General features: G+C 35.1%; 1 non-coding gene across 1 annotated transcript; it reads left to right on the forward strand.

Moving 5' to 3' along the window:
- The first annotated feature begins 545 nt into the window (after window positions 1-545).
- On the forward strand, window positions 546-649 carry LOC112768722 (small nucleolar RNA R71). The gene has a single exon (XR_003186119.1). It is a non-coding gene; the product is annotated as a small nucleolar RNA R71 (small nucleolar RNA).
- Window positions 650-9484: the final 8835 nt, after the last annotated feature.

The raw sequence follows: 9484 nt of genomic DNA on the forward strand, positions 1-9484 counted from the left end.
TCTATTGCTGAGTGGATGATGGAAAAGCTTTATTATTGTTAAACATGTTTCTTCCACCATTATTAAAGCCTTGTTGAGGCTTTTGTTGATCCTTCCATGAGAGATTTGGGTGATTTCTCCATGAGGGGTTATAGGTGTTTCCATAAGGTTCACCTATGTAATTCACCTCTGTTATTGCAGGGTTTTCAGGATCATTAGCTTCTTCTTCAGAAGATGCCTCTTGAGTACTGTTGGATGCAACTTGCATTCCATTCAGACTCTGAGAAATTATATTGACTTGCTGAGTCAAAATTTTATTCTGAGCCAGTATGGCATTCAGAGTATCAATTTCAAGAACTCCCTTCTTCATAGGCGTCCCATTACTCACAGGATTCCTCTCAGAAGTGTACATGAACTGGTTATTAGCAACCATATCAATGAGTTCTTGAGCTTCTGCAGGTATTTTCTTTAGGTGAATGGATCCACCTGCAGAAGTATGCAATGACATTTTAGCCAATTCAGATAGACCATCATAGAATATATCCAGGATGGTCCATTCTGAAAGAATGTCAGAAGGACACTTTTTGGTCAGTTCTTTGTATCTCTCCCAAGCTTCATAGAGGGATTCACCTTCTTTCTGTCTGAAGGTTTGAACATCCACTCTAAGCTTACTCAGCTTTGAGGAGGAAAGAACTTGGCTAAGAAAGCCTTGACCAGCTTATCCCAGGAGTTCAGGCTATCTTTGGGTTGAGAGTCCAACCATATTCTAGCTTTGTCTCTCACAGCAAAAGGGAAAAGTATGAGCCTGTAGACTTCAGGATCTACTCCATTAGTCTTAACAGTATCACAGATCTGCAAGAATTCAGTTAAGAACTGAAAAGGATCTTCAGATGGAAGTCCATGAAACTTGCAGTTCTGCTGTATCAGAGAAACTAATTGAGGTTTCAGCTCAAAATTGTTTGCTCCAATGGTAGGAATGGAGATGTTTCTTCCATGTAAATTGGAATTAGGTGCAGTAAAGTCACCAAGAATCCTCCTTGCATTATTATTATTTTCGGCTGCCATCTCCTCTTCCTGTTCGAAAATTTCTGAAAGGTACTTGCTGGATTGTTGTAATTTAGCTTCTCTTAGTTTCCTCTTCAGAGTCCTTTCAGGTTCTGGATCTGCTTCAACAAGAATGTTCTTGTCTTTGCTCTTGCTCATATGAAAAAGAGGGACAGAAAAATAATAATAATAGGGGTCCTTTTTACCACAGTATAGAGGTCCCTGTATGAGTAGAAGAAAAGAAGAAGAAAAAATTCGAACACAGATGAAAGAGGGGGTTCGAATATGGGTGAGATGAAGTGTTAGTAGATGAATAAATAAATAGAAGGAGATAAGAGAGAGAGAGAATTTTCGAAAATAATTTTTGAAAAAGAGTTAGTGATTTTCGAAAATAGTTTTTGAAAAAGGTTAGTAATTTTCGAGAATTAAAATCAAAAATTAAAATAATTAGTTAATGAAAAAGAAATTTTGAAAAAGAGGGAAGATATTTTCGAAAATTAGAGAGAGAGGGAGTTAGTTAGGTAGTTTTGAAAAAGATAAGAAACAAACAAAAAGTTAGTTAGTTAGTTGAAACAAATTTGAAAATCAATTTTGAAAAGATAAGAAGATAAGAAGTTAGAAAAGATATTTTAAAATCAAATTTTTTAAAAAGATAAGATAAGAAGATATTTTTGAAAAGATATGATTGAAATTAGTTTTTGAAACAGATTTGAATTTTAGAATCACAATTAATGACTTGATTCACAAGAAAGCACAAGATATGATTCTAGAACTGAAAGTTTGAATCTTTCTTAACAAGCAAATAACAAACTTGAAATTTTTGAATCAAAACATTAATTGATGATGTTATTTTCGAAAATTATGATATAAGATTAAGAAAAAAGATTTTTGAAAAATATTTTTATAATTTTTGAAATTAATTAAGAAAAATGAAAAAGATTTGATTTTTGAAAAAGATAAGATTTTTAAATTGAAAATTTGATTTGACTCATAAAAACAACTAGATTTTAAAAATTTTTGAAAAAGTCAAATCTAATTTTCGAAATTTTGAGAGAGAAAAAGGGGAAGATATTTTTTTGATTTTTGAAATTTTAATGATGAGAGAGAAAAAACATGAAAAATGATGCAATGCATGAAAGTTATGGATCAAAGCAAAGAATGCATGCAAGAATGATATGAATGTCCAGATGAACACCAAGAACACTTTGAAGATCATGATGAACATCAAGAACATATTTTTGAAAAATTTTTAATGCAAAGAAAACATGCAAGACACCAAACTTAGAAATCTTTAATGCTTAGACACTAAGATTTCAAGAATGCATATGAAAAACACCATACAACACAAAACACTAAAATATGAAGATCAATCAAGAAGGTTTATCAAGAACAACTTGAAGATCATGATGAATGCAATGCATGAATGCAATTTTCGAAAAATGCAAGATGAGTATGCAATTGACACCAAACTTAAAAATTGACACAAGACTCAAACAAGAAACACAAAATATTTTTTATTTTTATGATTTTTTTATTTTTTTTGGATTTTTCAAAAATTATTTGAAAAATAAAAATAAGGATTCCAAAATTTTTAATATGAATTCCAGGAATCTTGTACTCTTATTCTAAAGCTCCAATCTGAGGGTTAGACATGGCTTAATAGCCAGTCAAGCTTTAGCATGCAACATCAGAATATACTGCTCATTACTTATTAACTTGCCTCTATGCTGATGGTTGGAAGCCCCTATCCAAAAGAATTAGACATGGCTTTACAGCCAGTCAGGCTTCAACATGCTTCATGAAACACTAGAATTCATTCTTAAAAATTCTGAGGAACATAATATATTTTTGAAAAGATTTATTTCTTTTTTTTTCGAAAACAGATAAGAAATTTTTTAAAATTACCTAATCTGAGCAACAAGATGAACCGTCAGTTGTTCAAACTCGAACAATCCCGGCAACGGCGCCAAAAACTTGGTGCACGAAATTATGATCTCAGGCAATGGCGCCAGAAACTCTGTACGCACGTCTTAATAAATCATTTTTCATTCACAACTTCGATACAACTAACCAGCAAGTGCACTGGGTCGTCAAAGTAATAAACCTTACGTGAGTAAGGGTCGATCCCACGGAGATTGTTGGTATGAAGCAAGCTATGGTCACCTTATAAATCTCAGTCAGGCGGATATAAAATAGTTATGGAGTTTTCGAACATAAATAATAAATAGAAAATAAGGATAGAAATACTTATGTAATTTATTGGTTAGAATTTCAGATAAGCATATAGAGATGCATTCTTTCCTCTGAACCTCTGCTTTCCTGCTGTCTTCATCCAATCAATCTTACTCCTTTCCATGGCTGGCTTTATGTAAGGACATCACCGTTGTCAATGGCTACTTTTTATCCTCTCTGGAAAATGGTTCAATGCGCTGTCACTGCATGGCTAATCGTCTGGAGGCATCACCCTTGTCAATGGTTGCATCCCATCCTCTTGTGAAAATGGTCCAAATGCTCTGTCACAGCACGGCTAATCATCTGAGGTTCTCGATCATACTGGAATAGGATTCACCCTCCTTTTGCGTCCGTCACTACGCCCAGCACTCGCGAGTTTGAAGTTCATCATAGTCATTCAATCCAAGAGTCCTACTCAGAATACCACAGACAAGGTTTAGACTTTCCGGACTCTCATGAATGCCGCCATCAATCTAGCTTATACCACGAAGATTCTGATCAAGAGATCCAAGAGATACTCATTCAATCTAAGGTGGAACGGAAGTGGTTGTCAGGCACGCGTTCGTGGGGGAATGATGATGATTGTCACGTTCATCACATTCAGGTTGAAGTGCGAATGAATATCTTAGAAGCGGAATAAGTTGAATTGAATAGAAAAATAGTAGTACTTTGCATTAATCTTTGAGGAACAGCAGAGCTCCACACCTTAATCTATGGAGTGCAGAAACTCTACCGTATGAAAATACATAAGTGATAATGCTCCAGGCGTGGCCGAATGGCCAGCCCCCATGAAAGTCTAAGATAGCATAAAACTGATCAAAGATGTCTAATACAATAGTAAAAAGTCCTATTTATAATAAACTAGTTACTAGGGTTTACAGAAGTAAGTAATTGATGCATAAATCCACTTTCGGGGCCCACTTGGTGTGTGCTTGGGCTGAGCTTGAATGTTACACGTGTAGAGGTCAATCTTGGAGTTGAACGCCAGTTTGTAACGTATTTCTGGCGTTCAACTTTGGCTTGTGACGTGTTTCTGGCATTTAACTCCAGACAGCAGCGTAGAACTGGCGTTCAACGCCCTTTTACGTCATATAAACTCGGCCAAAGTATGGACTATTATATATTGCTGGTAATCCCTGGATGTCTACTTTCCAACGCAATTGGAAGCGTGCCATTTTGAGTTTTGTAGCTCCAGAAAATCGACTTTGAGTGCAGGGAGGTCAGAATCCAACAACATCAGCAGTCCTTCTTCAACCTCTGAATCTGATTTTTACTCAAGTCCCTCAATTTCAGCCAGAAAATACCTGAAATCACAGAAAAACACACAAACTCATAGTAAAGTCTAGAAATGTGAATTTAACATAAAAACTAATGAAAACATCCCTAAATGTAACTAAATTCTACTAAAAACATACTAAAAACAATGCCAAAAAGCGTATAAATTATCCGCTCATCAATATGATATGAAAAGATATGATTAAAAAGATATGATTTTGAAAAAGATAAGATAAAAAGATATTTTTGAAAAGATATGATTGAAATTAGTTTTGAAAAAGATTTGATTTTTAAAATCACAATTAATGACTTGATTCACAAGAAATCACAAGATATGATTCTAGAACTTAAAGTTAGAATCTTTCTTAACAAGTAAGTAACGAACTTGAAATTTTTGAATCAAAACATTAATTGTTGATGATATTTTCGAAAATATGATATAAAATTAAGAAAAAGATTTTTGAAAAATATTTTTAAAATTTTCAAAAATAAATAAGAAAAATGAAAAAGATATGATTTTTGAAAAAGATTTTGAAAGAGTTTTGAAAAGTCAACTCAAATTTTCGAAAATTTATGAGTGAAAAAGGGAAAGATATTTTTTTGATTTTTTAAATTTTAATGAAGAAAGATAAAAACATGAGAAAGACTTAATGCATGAGAATTTTAGATCAAACAATGAATGCATGCAAGAACACTATGAATGTCAAGATGAACACCAAGAAAACTTCGAAGATCAAGATGAACACCAAGAACATATTTTTGAAAAATTTTTGATGAAAGAAAAACATGCAAGACACCAAACTTAGAAATCTTTAATGCTTAGACACTATGAATGCAAAGATGCACATGAAAAACAACAAAAGACACAAAATAAGAAAACATCAAGATCAAACAAGAAGACTTACCAAGAACAACTTGAAGATCATGAAGAACACTATGAATGCATGAATTTTCGAAAAATGCATAAAATTTTTAGAAAAAATGCAATTGACACCAAACTTAAAAATTGACTCAAGACTCAAACAAGAAACACAAAATATTTTTGGTTTTTATGATTTTATGATGATTTTTTTGGATTTTTGTATATTTTTTTTGAAAAACATATAGGAAAAAGAAAATAAGAAATTCAAAAATTTTTAATAAGAATTCCTGGAATCTTTCAATGTTAGCCTAAAGCTCCAATCCAAGGGTTAGACATGGCTTAATAGCCAGCTAGCTTTAGGATATAAATCAGTCATGCAATAACAAATTTGATTAGCAACAACTAGCTTGCTCTTGTAATGATGACTTGGAAGCCTCAGTCCAAATGAATTTAGACATGGCTCTACAGCCAGCCAAGCTTCTACATGCTTCATGAAACTCTAGAATTCATTCTTAAAAATTCTGAAATAATTTTCGAAAAAATAAGGAAAAATTTTTTGAAAGATTTTTGAAAATTTTTTTTTTAAAAATAAAACAAAAAGAAAATTACCTAATTTGAGCAACAAGATGAATCGTCAGTTGTCCAAACTCGAACAATCCCCGGCAACGGCGCCAAAAACTTGGTGCACGAAATTGTGATCCCTGAAAATGGCTCCAAAAACTTGGTGCTCTAATCTTAATTCATAATTTGTCACAACCTCGATACAACTAACCAGCAAGTGCACTGGGTCGTCCAAGTAATAAAACCTTACGTGAGTAAGGGTCGATCCCACGGAGATTGTTGTTATGAAGCAAGCTATGGTCATCTTGTAAATCTCAGTCAGGCGGATATCAAATGGTTATGGAGTTTTCGAATAATAATAATAAATAAATAGAAAATAGGATAGAGATACTTATGTAATTCATTGGTGAGAATTTCAGATAAGCATATAGAGATGCTTTCGTTCCTCTAAACCTCTGCTTTCCTACTGTCTTCATCCAACCAATCCTACTCCTTTCCATGGCAAGCTGTATGTTAGGCATCACCGTTGTCAATGGCTACATCCTGTCCTCTCAGTGAAAATGGTCCAATGTACTGTCACTGCATGGCTAATCATCTGTCGGTTCTCGATCATATTGGAATAGGATCCATTGATCCTTTTGCGTCTGTCACTACGCCCAGCACTCGCGAGTTTGAGGCTCGTCACAGCCATCCCTTCCCAGATCCAACTCGAAATACCCCAGACAAGGTTTAGACTTTCTGGATCTCAGGAATGGCCATCCATGGGTTCTAACTTATACCACGAAGATTCTGATTAAGGAATCCAAGAGATACTCATTCAATCTAAGGTAGAACGGAAGTGATTGTCAAGCACGTGTTCATAGGGAATGATGATGACTGTCACGATCATCACATTCATGTTGAAGTGCGAATGGATATCTTAGAAGTGGAATAAGTTGAATTGAATAGAAAAATAGTAGTACTTTGTATTAATTCATGAGGAACAGCAGAGCTCTACACCTTAATCTATGGTGTGTAGAAACTCTACCGTTGAAAATACATAAGTGATAAAGTTTAGGCATGGCCGAATGGCCAGCCCTCACAAAAGTCTAAGATAGCATAAAACTAATCAAAGATAATCCGAAGATGTAAATACAATAGTAAAAAGTCCTATTTATACTAAACTAGCTACTAGGGTTTACAGAAGTAAGTAATTGATGCATAAATCCACTTCCGGGGACCACTTGGTGTGTGCTTGGGCTGATCTTGAAGTTTACACGTGCAGAGGCTTCTTTTGGAGTTGAACGCCAAGTTGTAACGTGTTTTTGGCGTTCAACTCTGCTTCGTGACGTGTTTCTGGCGTTTAACTCCAGACTGCAGCGTAGAACTGGCGTTCAACGCCCTTTTGCGTCCTCTAAATTCGGGCAAAGTATGGACTATTATATATTGCTGGAAAGCCCTGCATGTCTACTTTCCAACGCCGTTGAGAGCCCGCCATTTGGACTTCTGTAGCTCCAGAAAATCCACTTTGAGTGCAGGGAGGTCAGAATCCAACAGCATCAGCAGTCCTTCTTCAACCTCTGAATCTAATTTTTGCTCAAGTCCCTCAATTTCAGCCAGAAAATACCTGAAATCACAGAAAAACACACAAACTCATAGTAAAGTCCAGAAATGTGAATTTAACATAAAAACTAATAAAAACATCCCTAAAAGTAACTAGATCCTACTAAAAACATACTAAAAACAATGCCAAAAAGCGTATAAATTATCCGCTCATCATCTACCCAGGTGAACTCGGATCTTAGATAAGTAAAAGTGCATAAGCCAACCAATAATTCAATATGAATCATTCATTATCAATTCTGTCATCATTCATATCATCATTATCATTTCCTCACTTAACCAAAAATCATTACTTCAAAACCTTTCTTCACCGCCAAGTTAACTCGTTCTCTAAGCTTTCCCCTCTCCCTATGATTAGGAACTAATTTTGGAACTTTAAAAGGTAACAATAGAGCTTTGGATGTTTGGAAATTGGTTAAAATCACAAAAATTCACTTTTCCCAAAACAGGAGTTCTGCGTACGCATGCTATGTTTCACGTACGCGGGGGTGTCATTTGCCCAACTCGTGTATGGGACTATTGTCCGCATACACGAGCCCTTCAGACAGAGGAAATGTCCTGCGTCACGTGTTACCTGCCCGTGTACGCGATCCTGTAAAATTCCTCCTTCGCGTATGCATGCACACGCCTGTGTACGTAGGATGACTGGACATAACCCAAGTCCACGTCACTTGTATGTTCGCGTACGCATCTCCTCCATACATGTTAAAAAGCAACTATGTCCTGCAGAAATTTCTTTTGCACACCAAACTTTTGATACGCATAACTTTTTTGTTAGAAATTGGTTTTATCCGTTCCTCGAACGGTGTAAACTTAATGATCCAATTTTAATTTAAAATAAGTTTGACAGATATTGAGTTTGAAAGCTGAGTTATGGCCTGTAAAATCTGGTCAAAAATTAAGTTTCACAAAATTTTACCGAACCTTTATTTTTACCAAACCTTCATTTCTAAACTAATATATACTCCTCAAAACCACACCCATTATAAAACAGGATTACAACCATTCCATCTCCTCCCCTTTACATTATTTACGCAGTTATAATGATTTTTACTCCAAACAACCCCAGAATCATACAACGTAACTCATCATAATATATTATTATCATCAAACACCAAAATCATCAATCAACAAGATCATCATTCATTAACTGATTCTCAAGATAATTACATATTTTCATCAAGGTTACTAAAGATTAACATACTTACAGATACCTTGGCCGAGTCCTCCCTAATGGAGAAACACCTCAAATATTTTTGTTCCACAACCGTCCATGGCTCTAACTCCTTTCCAATAATAAATTTAGCTCCCAAGGTTCTAATTCAAGCTCCCAACATCATCAATTTGTCTCTAAAACAAAAAATTCAATCTAATTTTACACAATACAACTATAATCAACATAGAGTTCATAATTCCAAATATGGCACAAGGATTGGAAGGTTCATACCTTACCCTACAGTTATTTCTAACTAAAACACTCCAATCCCCACAAGCCAGCTTGATCCTAACACATTAAAACTTCAAAAATCTCAATTCCCAAATAGCCAGATTTCAAAATTAGGAAGGAGAAACTATGTGTGCAGGTGAGATATCCTTACCAAATTGTTTAGTAGGCCTTGTAGAGCTCAATGCGGTGGTCGTGTGGCCGTAAACAATGCGGCGACCGGAGCTCTCGATTGAAAGTTATATGAGATTGAAATTGAGTAAGGGTTTAGGTTAGGGTTCCTTGTGTTCCTCCCTTTTCCAGCGTGAAGTGTGATGAATGGGGATGAAAGGAGCTAAACCTGTCATTTATATGTTGGGCCATGGACCTAGTTTGAGTCCGGTCCGCTGGTTCGGCCCGTTGGCCCGGTTTTAGGCCAAATTCTTTAAAATTAGTGCCGAAATTTGTCTTTTTAATATTTCTAACTCGTTGGATTAATAAAACTT

The sequence above is a fragment of the Arachis hypogaea genome, chromosome 17 (genome assembly GCF_003086295.3).
Source record: "Arachis hypogaea cultivar Tifrunner chromosome 17, arahy.Tifrunner.gnm2.J5K5, whole genome shotgun sequence".
Lineage (NCBI taxonomy): Eukaryota > Viridiplantae > Streptophyta > Magnoliopsida > Fabales > Fabaceae > Arachis > Arachis hypogaea.